The sequence below is a fragment of the Diabrotica undecimpunctata genome, chromosome 9 (genome assembly GCF_040954645.1).
Source record: "Diabrotica undecimpunctata isolate CICGRU chromosome 9, icDiaUnde3, whole genome shotgun sequence".
Classification (NCBI taxonomy): domain Eukaryota; kingdom Metazoa; phylum Arthropoda; class Insecta; order Coleoptera; family Chrysomelidae; genus Diabrotica; species Diabrotica undecimpunctata.
The window spans coordinates 98,790,210-98,804,179 of NC_092811.1; positions in this window are offsets into that span (position 1 = coordinate 98,790,210).

Here is a 13,970-nt window from a genome sequence, read left to right on the forward strand (position 1 = left end):
TTCCCGACGTTGATCCTTCATAAAGCTGTTTAAGGGCGTTAATTACTGTGTTGTTAATGTTTGTTTCCTGCAAAACTTTCCATAGCTGTTTAGCGGGTACAGTATCATAGGCCTTCTGAAGGTCTATAAGCATAAGGTGGGTTTCTTGGTTGGTACTTGATCTTATTTCTATTATTTGTTTCAAAACAAACACATTATCGGTGCAGCTCCTTCCCGCTCTAAAGCCAGATTGTTCCTCTTCTTCTTGTTCCTTATATTCTTGTTCGATAATGTCTCGAAGTATCCTTCCATATAGGCGACTTAAGGTACTGGTTACTGATATACCTCGATAGTTTGAGCAGTCCAGTTTACTTCCCTTCTTATGTATATATGATATGAAGGATACTTTCCACTCATGCGGGACTGGTGCACCGTTTAGATATTGGTTTATGCACCAGGTTAATCATTCAAACAGTTTGTTAGTGCCGCATTTGATTAGTTCTGCTGGAATTCCCTCCGGACCTGCAGCTCGACCATTTTTTAGTAGTTGTATCGTTTTTATGACAGTCCTCTCATCGATGTTTATCGTTTCTCCCTGTATGTGTATTTCAGTTGGAGACATTTCTCTATATTCCTCTCTGTTTTCTGTTAATAGATTTTCGTAATGTCGGATCCAGTTCTCTGTTGTTATTAATTGTATGTTTGTTTCTCTTTTTTCATTTGATTTAACTTTTGTCAGGAATTTCCACGTCTCTGAGCATTTTCTACCTCCCATATATGTGTCTATCTCTTTGCATTTTTTGTCCCACATTTCTCGTTTAGCTGTGTTTACTAGTTGTCGTGTTCTTCTTTTAATATCTTTGTATTCTTCTCTATCCAACTCCTGTTTTGTGTTTAGCCATTTGTGGTATGCTTTTTTCTTCCGAAGTACTAGTTCTTCAATTTCTTGATTCCACCAAAGTTGTTTACTAGCGGAATTAGTTTTTAGTCCAATGGCCTCCTCTGCTGCTTCTTTGATGCTACTCGTTATGTTTTAGTAAATTTGTTCTACTGACTGGTCTTCTATATTATGTAGCAACTTTTCGTCTAATCTGTGCTGGTATAGGTTTCTTGTGCTTTCGTTGATAAGGCTGTTTAAGTTATATCGTTTGTTCGTTATCACTTCTGTTTGTTGAGGTTCCTCATTAACGTTATTGTCCTTGTTAGATTTAAAAGGAAATATCATTTTTCTCCTAACTATATAGTGGTCGGAACCACACGTCGGTCCTCTAAGTACTCTTACATCATTTACTTTTAAAGTAGTGCTTTGTTTGACTATTACATAGTCAATGATCGATTTTAGATTCCTTGTATGTTGTACCCATGTGTATTTGTGAATATCCTTGTGTTTATAGAAGCCGTTCATTATTCTCAGAGTATGACTCTGACACACTTGGATCAGCCTTTCTCCATTGTCATTCAGGTTTATTTCACCGTATGGACCGATCACCTCACTGTTTATTCTTTGACCCACCCGGCTATTCAGATCTCCCAATATTATCAGTTCTCGTGACTTTCCTATGTTGGTGATTATGTGGTTCAATTTTTCGAAAAACTCGTCCTTAGCAGCAATTGATTCGTCATCTGAGATGGCGTAGACTCCAAGAATTGTCACTGGCGTTTGATTTATGTTGATATTAACACGTATGATGTTTTAAAATGATGACAAAACTTTATTAACTAAACGATAATACATTCACATAACCTCATTTTGATGGCAGTTTATACAGATTTTTTTCAAATGGTCACCACAAACCAATTTTCCAAATTTGGGACTTCACATACATAACATCTTCCTCTGAATCCGGTTCTAGCTTCGGCTGACTGGCTTATCTTCCTCAATACCAAGCAGCAGTTTTGCTCGTTATTGTAGCTGCCTTGCACTGTTTGGATTGTGAGACCTTCGTTCTATTTGAAGTTTTATTAACTCCCAAATCAGGTTTTGCAGGAACCTAACACGTGATATCTTTTTTTTTCATATAATAGTGATATTTGTAAATGCAAAGAGCATTTACTGCGGAAATGTTTACCAGATTGTAGAACAGAACCATAGGCCAACGTTTAGTGTTGCTGCGCGCAACATTATTGTGTTGACAAAGCTAGTCAACCAGGTCGATGCCAACTTTGGCCATATTATAAAAAGTCACGACCTCAGATTTATTTTTCTTTTTCGAACAATAGGACATAAAAGCGCAGCATTCGTGAAAGCTAAATACGGAGGAATTCTATTTCGTATTGGAAGGAATTCCTTTGGTATTTCCCGTTTATTTTTTCTCATCGATCTTACATAAGTTAGTTTTTTTTCTGTAAAAAGTCTTTTCGTCAAAGGAATACTGGTGAACCTGTTATCGCCTGTGATATTTCGATTAGATCCAGAAGCTGATTTAACTAAACGCAACACAACTTCTTTTCTCGAGTTGCTTACTTAGTAAGGACCTTCTGGCTGCCTACCTACATAGGCTTCCAAATTCAACGTTTAAACCGTCTTAGTGTCAGTTAAAGCAAATACTTTCAGGTCGTATTTAGCTGGCTTACTCAGTATGTAGTGCTAAAAGCCGCACCCACCTTTAAGTGCTAGAAGTTGTTCGTCAACTGTACCAACCCTCACTTCGTAAATAGTAAGCTTGAAAATTGTTCAAAAGTAATTCCAGAACATCTCTTATTGGTGCCAATTTGTCAATGACTTTTTTGCTTATCTCTGTCATTAACACTGTCAAACCCTAAGGATCGTATCAAGAAGCGAAATCTGGATTCACTCATAGATAAGTAGCAAGATTCCAGACCATTTCTCTTTTAATTATTCCAGGAACTGTGTAAGTTTTTCCTGGATAATCGCAAAGAACCTATAAGGAACAATATACCAATAAATGCTTAAATTTTAGTTGAATCTGTATGTTGTGCATTTAGATCTCGTTGGCAATTGTTACGGATTCTATTTATGTAAATATTAGTGCAATGAACTATTTTGTTAATCAGTATCTCATCGAAAAAACATTCAGGTGTCAATTTCAGTCTTTTTTTCTCGAGCAAGACCTTTTGGTCCTGGCAAATGGCATTTTATTATGTTATGTGCACGAGTTCGTACATTTTTTATAGTGCCTCTATTCCTCCATTTTATGCCATCTTTTCCCGTGTAATATTATTTTGCTCAATTGTCAATATCTTCACTTTCTCTTCCACTAGTTTGACTTCTGTCAGTTTCATCTGTTTCTTCATTCAGTCACGTAGTCTTCTTCTCCAAATCGTCAGTATTAGGTCTATTCTCGTTATCACTCAACTCCTCGAACAATTTCAACCAAACGTCAGTAGAAGAAGAATACTTTTAATGTTCTGGTGGGCTTTGTAATAATCGTAATATGCTTTATAATATGCTCGCCCGAGTTTAGGCCTTTCTTTATATCGATTGACTTTACAATCCTGCGTGGGTCCTAACCTCCTCTAAAATTTCTCTCCAGTCGTCCCTATCCATTGCCGTCCGTATTTCTCATATGCCTATCGATTGTTTTGGATATTCCTCTTCTGCTCTGACCAATGGCTATACCAATGAGCTTTTTCTATCTATATCTTCTTATTATTCGTATTTACCGGTACGCAAATTCTTGGATAATTTTTTTTAAATGACTAAAAAAGTTTACTTTTTTTTGCCAAAAAAGAAGAACAACACAAAAACGGAAATAAAACACTCAAACAAAAAATTAAAAAAGCGAAAAAATTAAGGCTATCAGAAAAAGGTGCAGAAATAGATATATTAGAAAAACAACATGACAGCTTTAACATAACTATACAGGAAAAATAAGATGCAGCTGGAATATACAAGAAAACAGGTATTAAAAGAATAATAATATATGTCATAACATAATGAAAAAAAAATTAAATAATAATTAAGAGTTCAGAGAAATTAAATAGATGGGAAGAATATACAAAAACGCCATTTGAGGATGACGAAAAAATGCAGACAACAGAACCAAAATACTACTAGTACAAAAAACTAGATAATAGAATAACGGGAAACCTACTGTAATTTAGAAAAGGCTTTGGTACTATAGAGGCATTATTTATTGTACAAACACTCATAGAACGGTGTAGAGATGTCAACTGTGACATATTCATATGTGTAGTGGACTTTAAGACAGTATTTAACAAAATACCGGACAGAAGGCTTGCAAAGATATTACGTAACATAGAAATACATGATCAGGATGTAAGATAATTTACCAATTTATACCGATATCTTCTTCTTTTTCTGGACAATTATTCCATATTGCAGAAGATCGAGAAGCCTTCGCAATTCTGATATGGCACGCGAAGAAAAAGATCTTCTTCTTTACATGTCATCTGCGCGACTGAGGTTGGCAATCATCATGGCTATTCTGATCTTGGATGCTACCGCTCTGAGTAGTTCAATTCATGTGCATCCGTATCATTCCCTCAAGTTACGCAACCATGAGATTCTTCTTCTTCCTACACTTCTCTTGTTTGGATTTTCCCTTGTATAATTAATTGAAGTATGTTATCTTTCATTACGCATAACATGCCCCAGGTATTGTAGCTTTCGTGTCTTGATGTTTTAAAATATTTCCATTAATTTGTTGACTCTTCTCATGACTTCGTTGTTTGTTACATGTTCGGTCCAAAATATCTTCACGATTCTTCTATACACCCACAGTTCAAATGCTTTCAAATTTTTAGTAGTCGACGCGTTAAGTGTCCATGCTTCTATCCCGTAAAGCAGAGTCGAGAAAATATAGCACCTTGCCAGCCTAAATCTCAAGTCTAATTTTAGCTCTCTTGCACAAAGTACCTTTCTCATTTTATTGAAGTTTTTCGTGCTTTCTCTATTCGAACTTTGATTTCTTTGGAGTAATTGTTTGTGTGATTAATTATTGTGCCAAGATAATTGTAGTGTTCAACTTGTTCTAAAGTTTTACCGTTAATTGTCAGGTTTTCATCATTATTTTGGGTTTTTGTTATCCTCAAAAATACCGATATCAGAAAGCCATAATACAAGTATATCAACAACAATCTAAAGAGAGCTATAAGACAAGGAGTACGACAAGGATGTGTACTATCTTTATAACTTTTTAGTATGTATTCTAAGGGATATTTAAAGAGGCAGTAGAAGACGTAAATGAAGGAATATTAATTATTGAGAAATTAGTGAATAATTTCAGATATGCAGACGATCCGATACTCCTTACAACTAAGTATGAGATAAAAAAAAAAGAATATCGAATCGACAAGATAGATACAGAACCTACTATGACACAAATGCAGAATCTAGGCCAGTGATGTCAAACAGAGCAAAACTGGAAACAACAAAAATTGAATACTTCGTAGAATAGCTAGAAAGACCAAAGAAAAAAGAAAGGAAGCGTGACACATATAACAGGTCAAAGACTGGGTATTAAAAAGAAAGAAAAACAGAATGAATACATTAAAAGAATGAAACAAGGAAGAGTTTTGGAAGTCTCTAGAGATAAATCACGATCAGAACATGGAGCAGGTATATGACAATCAAACAAAAATATGCCTAACATTAAGAAGGAGTAGGATCTTAATTATCAAATCAATGATTGAGAAAGAAATCTTCTTCTTGTAGTGCCTATCCGTTTCGGTAGTTGGCAACCATCATGGCAATCTGTATTTTGCAAACTGCGTCTCTGAAAAGATTTGTGATTGTTGTGTTAAACCAAGTACGTAGATTTTTCAGCCAGGAAATTCTTCGTGGTGAAATTCCATTCCACTCGATATAAATTTTCAACCATGTCGATATTGCAATTATTAAAAGGAATAAAGGAAGTTATTTAACGGTACTTCTCGGGGTAAGAACCCTTCGCTACCTGCCTACATAATTTGAATATTATCAGTCAGTTGAGAAAAAGCTATTACCAAAGTCGGTCGCAAATCACGTAAGCTGAAATCGTCAGCCCGCAAAATACTCGCTCGCTTATTAATATATTATATTTGTAACTAAGTAGTTCGCGTCGAATTAATATTCATAAATATTATCAAGTCAATCGTTTATATTAAGAGCGTAGGCGCAAAATTTCGGGCCAATGCTTTTTAAATGCAATCATGTTTTTCGAATCCTGAGAAAACTAACAAATATTTTTGAAAAATTTAAACGCAGAATGAAAGATTACATTATTACCGAGGGCCGAAAGTCCCTTAGAATAAACAAAAATTTTTTTTGAATAAGATATTTGAAATTAAAAATCACACTAAATTTTCTCTTTTTTTTTTTCACCCCTGTAACTTATTAAAATAAACATTATAGAAGTTTTGAGGGACTTTCGGCCCTCGGTAATAATGTATTCTTTCGTTCTGCGTCTAAATTTTTCAAAAATACTTATTAGTTTTTTTAGGATTCGAAAAAAATGAATGCATTTAAAAAGCATTGGCCCGAAATTTTGCGCCTACGCTCTTAATCAATGTTTCCTAAAACCGCAATTATAATTTTTATATAAACACTTATTAAAACATTTATTAAAACCAGCAGTATTGCCAGTAGCTCGCTTTAAACATAGAAATGACATTTCGCTAAGCAATTCTACTTCTAATTATATATAATACATAGTGAAATAGCCTCAGTGAAAAGTGTAGTGAAATATCCCATATCACAGTGTTTTCGGACAGATATCAGAAATTGCTATTTAATCTTAGCATTAAACATAAGGTAGTGTTTAATCTGTTTCTCATTCCAGCCCTCCGCTGGTGGTCCTTCGTCCTTCAATTCTTTAAACGAGTCTGTTTTCCATTCCACTTCGCCTTTCTGGTCCTCGTTTTCCCCCGAGCAAGAAATATGGTAATAAAATACGTGTATTGAGATTATGGGTAAATCAGGTCAAAGATTGGGTATTAAAAAAGAATGGAATGATTACTTTAACAGAATGGAGGAAGGACAGGTTATGAGAATTGCGCGAGATAAATTACCAGCAGGACGTGGAGCAAGTGTATGACGATTAAACGAAAATATACCTAATATCAAGAAAAAAGTAAAGGTGTAGCAGGATCAAAACTGTTGTTATCGATTAGCAAGGAACAAATATGGTAATAAAATGAGTATATTGAGAACCTTAATCATTTATTTGCAAATAAGTTAATTACAACAATTTAATACCATAAAAATATGAAAACTTGTTAGTCATTTTAACCCTCAAGCGGGCGCGCCCGTGTATTTTGTACACGTCCAATAGAAAAAGTCATCTAAAAATAGAAGTGTCGTCAATCTGGCGATATCGTCGCGTCTATTCGTCCAATAGAGATCTGTCGTTCGAATAGTTGAGTAATATTTTTTGTTGCAGCTGAGTTTTGTGAAAATTCTTAGAAATACGAGAGTGTGACGGTTTTGTGTACATAATACACGGCGCGCCTTCTAGTGTAAGTATTTTATCTATTAATTATTTTACTTTATAAAAAGTTGTAATTCGAAATTAAAGTCAAATTAACTTTAGTTTTACTTTATTTTAGGTTGAACAGGATATTGTAACATAATTGAGAAGGAATATAACGGCTACGCTGAGAGAATATCATGTAAGAATTTAGTTGCATTGTTATATTATTTGTGTGTTACTTTTTTTTATTTTTGCAGGGCTAGAAAGAAGTTTTTAACTGAGGCTGAGTTATATAAAATTCTTAATGAAGACCCAGAAACAGAAACTAGTGAAATAGAATATTCCGATGAATCTGAGACAGATGAAGAAATAATACACTATGATGACCACAATTCTGAATCTGAACAAGAACAGAATGACCACGACAGAGCCAGTAACTTCGAGGATAATACTGCAGTAAGTACGACTGCTTTCGAATATTTTCAAGGTAAAGATAAAAGAACTGCATGGCGTAAGACTCCGCTGTCGTCGCAATCAAAAATTAAAAAGATTCAGCTTTTGAAAAAATTATAGATTCTGATATATTAAAGAACATCGTACAATTTACTAATTTGTACATTGTTAGTAAAAAAGAATCTGTTCAATATAAAAGAGAACGAGATATGAAACATACTTTAAAAAGTGAAATAATGGCGTTACTGGGAATGCTTTTCCTCCTAGGCACTAAAAAGCCTAACCATACTAACTCACTTGAACTTTGGACATCTGATGAAACAGGTATAGAAATTCTTAGAGCTGTAATGAGTTACATAAAATTTTTATTTTTGTTACGTTCAATGCGCTTTGATGACAAAACCACAAGACATGAACGGAAAATATATGACAAACTTGCACCAATTAGAAAAATATTGGACGCATTTGTTAGTAACTATAAAAATTCCTATAATCTTGGTGAATTTGTTACAATAGACGAAAAACTAGAGGGATTCAGAGGACGTTGTAGTTTTATCCAGTATTTACCAAATAAACCAGCAAAATACGGTATCAAGCTGTTCATTTTGGGCGATGCACAAACTTACTTTGTTGGAAATTTAGAGGTTTATTGTGGACGGCAACCTGAGGGGCCTTATGCTGTATCAAACTCTCCCAGTGATACTGTAGATAGGCTTATTGATTATAAAAAAGGTTCAAATCGCAATTTGACAACCGATAATTGGTATACCAGTTATCCTTTAGCTATTTCCCTTTTGGAAAATAAAATAACTACAATTGGCACTTTGAGAAAAAACAAAAGGGAAATACCTATTGAATTTTTACCCCAAAAACAAAAAGAAGTGGGAACGTCACTCTTTGGATTCCAGAAAAATGTCATTTTGGTTTCATTTGTTCCAAAAAAAGTAAGTCGGTCATACTTTTATCCACGATGCATGACACTGCCACCGTAGACGTCGAAACTAAAAAACCAGAAATTATTCTAGATTATAATACCACAAAAGGCGGTGTGGATACTATTGACCAAATGTGTGCATCATATTCTGTAAAAAGAATAACCAGAAGATAGCCACTAATTATATTTTTTTCTCTAATGGATATGGCGGGTATTAACGCGCAGGTGTTGTTTTGTGCCAATAAAGCAAATCCCAAAATATGTCGCCGAATTTTTCTAAAGAATTTAAGCTTGAGTTTAATGAAAGTACATCTTTCAGAAAGAGCGACAATGCGATATCTTCCTCAGGATATTCAAGGTTTTCTAATGAAATATAAATACTGTGAAGAACCTACTAGAACAGAAGTACAAAGCTCTAGAAAACGTGGACGTTGTGCAATATGTCCAGGCTCAAAAAATTCCAGCATAACAGTTAGATGTGGGCTATGTAGAATATTTGTATGTAAAATGCATCGAGTTAGAATCTATGGAGAGGGCATCACGTGACTAAAAACGACCTCACTTCGGCCATATTGTTTTGCCACTTTTGACAGATCGTATATGTTTATTTAGGTTTGTTGTTTTTCGAATATTTTTAGTTTTATAATACTTTTATAGAAACTGTAATAATATATTGTGATAGTGCATAATAATGGTTTCTTTTTCTCAACGTAGTTGCAGTGGCAGAAGCAATGTTAATAAAAAATCTTCAGGAATAACGTTCTACAGGTTAGTAACTCGATGGTAAAATGCATTCAGAAACCACAATTACCTGCGTAAAATGTAAGAACAATGAACGGCAGCAATCAGAAGAAATCGAGTGAAGTAACCCGTAGGTACATGTTTTATGTTTATTATTTTATGTAACAATAAACTATTTTTGTAAATCGTGGTTGTCATTTTGTTAAAACGCACTAAATTTTGTAAAATAAACTAAAATGTGTTTTGTGTACAAAATACACAGCGCGCCCGGTTATGAAACGGTAGTCGGCGCGCCTGCTGTAGGGTTAAATGACTTTAATTGATTAAATTAAGCTGCTTGAATATGAAATTTTATTCCTTTTCAATTATATGAAACAAACTCTTCACCAACTATAACTTTCAATTTAATCTGAAGTTATTGTCACTAGCGATTATAACCGATGCCTGATGCGACCAGTTCTATGTTTATGTTTTATAGGAGGTATAATGTATAATTAACTTTTTATTAAAGTAATTACAATATAACGGTTTTATTTTGATGGTGATTTTAACAAGCAAAATATTAGTTTCGCTCTGTAGGCTTTGTAGTGGTTTGAAATATTTATACTTTTACCAATTAAATCAAACGAATTTTAGTTGCAACTAATCTAATAGTTATTTAATTAAATAGAACAAAAATTTCAGGAAAAGTAATTATGCGAATCAAATAGAAAATAAACTGTGCGGACTTCCCGGACAAAATGGTTTGTGATAACGAAATGTAAGGCCCGTATAAGATGCCCTAATAAAACTTACCGAAAAAATACAATACCAATATTACAAGTGAAGAATACTAAAAAATTTAACAATCTTTAAAAACAAATGAAACGCAAAACTGTCTGAAAACTGTAAATTACGTGGTTTCGCGTTTCTTCTCAAAACCCAAAAGAGAAGAATTTCGCTCCGCCAAGTGTATGCTCCGCGCCACCATTTAATTATAGTGATTAAACATGATTGTATTCAGTAAATCTAAATAAAGTGACACTTTTTTTATTCACAAATAAGAGAAAATTAACAATTGAACTTTTAATAATGAATAGAACAAGAAAGGAGTTAAGTATCTCGAAGTTATTCTAGATAAAAAAACTTACATGAAATTAGTCAAGAACTCTTTGCTCTTTGACTTGAATATTAATTACGCTGTTGCTTGTGCTACCCAATTATTTTTGGTCAATATATTCGAATTCGAGTCGTATGGTTCCACAATGCACGGTCATTCTCCTACAAGAATTACTAAAACAACATCCACCATAATTGATAATATTGTCTCAGATTTCTCATCCCTTAATGTACTTCTTTCTTTATGTGCCGTCTTCTACCGAAGGTTGGCGACCATCAAACGATAGGTTTCTCTGTTTTGTGACGCATGTATCATGTTCGCGGCTTCTGGTATTTGAAACCATTCTCTCAAATTTCTCAGCCAGGATTTCTTCTTTCTACCCAAACCTCTTCTACCTTCAATCTTGCCTTCCACGATAAGCTGTAGCAGACTGTACTTATCATTACGGAACACATGGCCCAGGTATGACGCTTTCCTCCTTTTAACAGTTGTTAACAATTCCATCTCTTTACCCATTCGTCTTAATACCTCTGTGTTGGTCACTCTGTCTGTCCAAGGTATTCTCAGTATGCGTCTATACAGCCACATTTCTAGAGCCGCTAACTTATTTATAGTTGCTGCTGTTAACGTCCACCCTTCAACTCCGTAAAGTAGCGTAGAGAGTACGTAGCATTTCGTGGCGCGCCATCGGAGGTTAACGCTTAGGTGGCGGTTGCTTAAGAGCTTTCTCATTTTGATGAATTTGGATCTTGCTATTTCAATTCGGATCTTAATCTCTACATCTGGGTCCCACTTATCATTTACTGTATATCCCAGATATTTATTGTACGCTCTACAATTATTAATGCAGGACTATCTGATCATGCAGTAGTATATATCAAGTTCAACACTCTTAACACACCATCCTCGAAAACCTAATGTTTAGGTAGAATTTTTCCCGCTCAGAACTTTCGTAAATTCAAAAGTTTGTGCTTTCCTGAGTGGCACTTTCCCTCTGTGGACTTAATGTGGACTATAATTTCAGTGATTTTTTAGATAGGCTTGTTTGTATTTTTAATATGACATTTCCTTTAATTATAATTAAGTCAAAACATCACATACCCTGGACCACCAAAGGCGGATTCGCATATCAGCTAATAATATGCGTTCATTACTGTACATCAAAAAATTTCCTATCAACGTCTTTGTCACTGGCTATATCTCCAAGTACAGAGGAACCTATCTAAAGCTTACTAAAATAGCTAAAAAAATGTGACTAAAAAAATGACTATCAAAATCGTCTGGGAAGCTATAAAAATGTTTGAAAAAGAAACTTGGGCCATAATAAACGATCTTTAAACTAAAACTAACACAGCTCACACATTGTTTATTCCAAACCCTGCAAATCTAAATGAGTACTTCGTTAATGTGAGTAACAATATAACATCAAATATTTTGCCACAACAAGATCCTATTTCCAATCTCCAGAATTTAAAAAAGGTCTTAAATTCATTATTTATAAGACCAGTTGATGAATCTGAACTGATCCAATCAATCAGTAGTATCAAAAGCAAATCTTCCTGTAGTGCTGATAAACTATCAATAAAAAAGTTCTTAAATCTCCCAAAAAATGAGTTGGCAGTCCTGGTCTCACTAATTAATGATTCCTTTGCAAAATGCATATTTCCAGAGTACCTAAAGACAGCCATTATTATTCCTCTTCATAAGAGTGGTGAAAAATCGAAAGTCTGCAAAAATAGACCTATTGCCTTACTGGTAATATCTGGTCCTATCCAAAATCTTACTTGAGGAATAGGAAACAACTATTTAGAGTAAATGATACTGACTGTATTCACAAAGGCATTGTATGTGGAGTACCACAAGGTTCAGTATTAGGTACTCTACTCTTCCTTGTCTTTATAAATGAAATTACTAACTTAAAAATCCATGGACAATTTTTTCTTTTTGCCGATGATACCAGTATCACCTGAAGGAACTCTAATATTGCCACTCTTAATGCAACTATAACTTCTGATCTACTTAAAATAAAGACCTGGTCCGACTCTAATTTACTTTTTTTTAACGTGGATAAAAAAGGAGCGTTATTCTATATAGCAGCTCTTCAACCCTTGCTTCTTAATAACAGCCACATTAGTATCGTTGATTCTGTAAAATTTCTTGGCATTTCCATAGACAGCAACCTTAAATGGTCCCGTTATATCGATTTGTTAAGTAATAAACTAGCCTCAGCCTGCTATGTAATAATATCTGTTTCAAATAAAATCAAGTTAGCATCTTCGAAAATAACATATTTTTCTTTGTTCGAGTCTCATATTCGATATGGTCTTTCTTTTTGGGATTCCAGTACAGCTGCCCAATCTGATGTTATTTTTAAATTATAAAAAAGGGCAATACGGTATTTTTTGGCTTCAATAGAATAACATATTGCAGCAGCTACTTAAAAAATCACGGGGTTTTAACTTTTTCCTCTTTATATATTTTAGGAATTGTTGTCTGAGTAGTCATTTTCCAGCAAGACCTAATCATGATTACTCCATCAGAAATTCAACCTTTGATGTGTATTTACCGATGCCGTCCACTGAGTTAGTAAAGAAATCTATATTATATTTGACAAAAAAATTATACAACCATCTTCCTTTGTACTTAAATCTGCAACTTCTTTCCTAAAGTTTCGTAAAATGATAAAAGCCTATCTATTTGAAAGACCATATTATTCAGTGGAAGAGTTTCCTAACGAATAACTGAGAAATTACAGTACGTTTAGGTACAAGTAACTAAAGTATATACCTATATTTGGGTATCACATCTTCTTTTTAGAGTGCCATATCCCTACGAAACGTCGGCGACTACCATGCTTATAATATTTTTATACTGATCTCGGTCTTGCGCTACGTGTAGCAATTGGTCCGCTGTCAAACCTGTCCACTGCCGCAAATTCCTCATCCAAGAGAGTTTCTTCCATCCTATCCATTTCTTTCCTTCGATTTTACCGTTAAGAATTAGCCGAAGGAACTCATATCTTGGTCCTCTGATTATATGTCCAAGATATTCTAGTTTACGCCTCTTAATAATATTTAATAGAGTTCGTTGATGTCCCATTCTTCGAAGAACTTCTTCGTTTCTAGTTCTGCTAGTCCATGGAATTTTTAGTATCCTTCGATACAACCACATCTCAAACGCCTCGATTTCATTCATGATATCGGCGTTTAAAGTCCAAGTTTCACATCCATACAAAAGTACAGACCACACGTAACATCTTGTAAACTTTTCACGGATTTCCAAATTTAATGAGTTATTGGATAATAGAGGCTTGAATTTTTGAAATGAGTTTCTTGCCTGTTCAATTCTACATCGAATTTCGAAGGATAGATCTAGATTTTGGGTAATCCAA